A 2029-nucleotide genomic window follows, 5' to 3' on the forward strand; every position below is an offset into this window, starting at 1 on the left:
CAATTAATCAACTTAGGGTTAGACGTTGTTAGTCTCGAGAGAGATAATAATATAAATTAGGGATTTCTACGGATCGAGTCAAGTGAATAAATCGTCTAGTTCAGAGTCAAATAACAAGTGAAGTCTAGGTGGATTCTTCCTTGGGTATTGTCTAAATCAATAAGTTTTCCCAAAAGTATTTCCCCAATTTACTTCCTGTGCATTCTTAGTTTAGTTAATTAGTTTAGATAAAGCAAATCCCTTATTTTTAGGCTAGATAATAAAAGAAGGTTAATACTAGTACTTTTAGTTCTGTGGGTTCGACATTAGGTCTTGCTATAAGCTATACTCTTTGTTCGATAGGTGCGCTTGCCTTTATCGTGATAATAGTTAGTTTTCAAGTACGATCAATCATAAATATAAAACTTATCATGCACATCAAGTTTTTGGCACCGTTGCCGAGGACTAAGATATTAGGAACACTTAATTTTTATTACTTTAGCCATTTATTTTATTGCAATTTAATTTTATTTCAATTTTGTTTATATTACTAAATTTTCTTTTATTTGCTTCTGGTAGGTTTTTATAGTTTATGACTAGAAGAAACCTGTCAGGACCCCTACTTTTTGATAGTGAAATTGAAAGTATAGCTCGCAGAAACCGAAGAGAAATAAGGAAAAGCCTACGATACATCGAGGAAGGGCAAGAGGATGACAGTCAAACTACAACTGAGGGGATGGCTGAAAATCAGAATAATCAGCTACCTCCTATGGTTGCTGCAGATCCAAAAAATCAGAATCCTGCTCCTCGTACTATGTATGATTACACTAAACCTACTTTAACAGGAGTTGAATTGAGTATAGTTAGACCTACTATTGCTGCAAATAATTTTGAACTGAAACCTAACACGATTCAAATGATACAACAGTTTGTTCAGTTTGATGGTTTGCAGGACGAGGATCCAAATACTCATTTGGTGAATTTTCTAGAGTTCTGCGACACTTTTAAGATCAATGGCCTTTCTGACGATGCCATACACCTTCGGTTGTTTCCATTCTCATTGAGGAACAAAGCTAAACAATGGTTGAACTCGTTACCACAAGGGTCAATCACTACTTGGGAACAAATGACCGAAAAATTTTTACTTAAATATTTTCCGCCGGCTAAAACGGCTAAATTGAGGAATGATATCTCTTCTTTTGTACAGATGGATCTAGAAACTCTTTATGATGCATGGGAGAGATACAAGGACTTATTGAGAAGGTGTCCTCACCGTGGGTTACCACTTTGGCTACAGGTTCAAACTTTTCTCAATGACCTGAATCCTTCGACTAGACAAATGATTAACGCAGCTGCTAGTGGGACTATCAATAATAAGACACCTGAAGAGGCTTATGAATTTATAGAAGAGATGTCACTGAATAATTATCAGTGGCAAGTCATGAGAACAAAGCCGACGAAAGCGGCCGACATTTTTAACGTCGATTCACTCACTATGCTCTCTAATCAGGTAGAACTTTTGAATAGAAAAATTGATAGTTTACTTGGTTCTTCACAGGCTCATCCAGTAATACAGTACGATGCAAATGGATGGAGGTGGAACAAGCAATTCAGAATACCCACCCTATGGCCACAACATGGAAAATGAGTAATTGAATTATATGGGTAATAATCCTCGACCTCAAAATAATCCTTACAGTAACATTTACAATGCAGGTTGAAGGAACCATCCCAACTTATCGTGGGGTGGCCAAGGAAATCAAAGGCCACAACATCCCCCAGGTTTTCAACAACCACCTTACTAACAGGAAAAAAAGCTGACCCTTGAAGAGATGCTAAAGAAATTCATCTCGGTGTCAAAAACTCATTTTTAGAATACCGAAACAGCACTTAAGAATCAGCAAGCGTCGATCCAAGGGCTTGAAACTCAGATAGGCCAGCTTGCGAAATTCATTTCAGAAAGACCACCAGGAAGTCTACTTAGTAACACCGAACCCAATCCAAAAGAGCATGTGAAAGCAGTTACACTAAGGAGTGGGAAAGTGTTAGC

General features: G+C 37.5%; 1 non-coding gene across 1 annotated transcript; it reads right to left on the bottom strand.

Moving 5' to 3' along the window:
• Positions 1-1153: 1153 nt before the first annotated feature.
• Positions 1154-1260, bottom strand: LOC128279680 (small nucleolar RNA R71). Its single transcript, XR_008269879.1, has one exon. It is a non-coding gene; the product is annotated as a small nucleolar RNA R71 (small nucleolar RNA).
• Between the last annotated feature and the right edge of the window lie 769 nt (positions 1261-2029).

This window comes from Gossypium arboreum, chromosome 8, assembly GCF_025698485.1.
Source record: "Gossypium arboreum isolate Shixiya-1 chromosome 8, ASM2569848v2, whole genome shotgun sequence".
Taxonomy (NCBI): Eukaryota; Viridiplantae; Streptophyta; class Magnoliopsida; order Malvales; family Malvaceae; genus Gossypium; species Gossypium arboreum.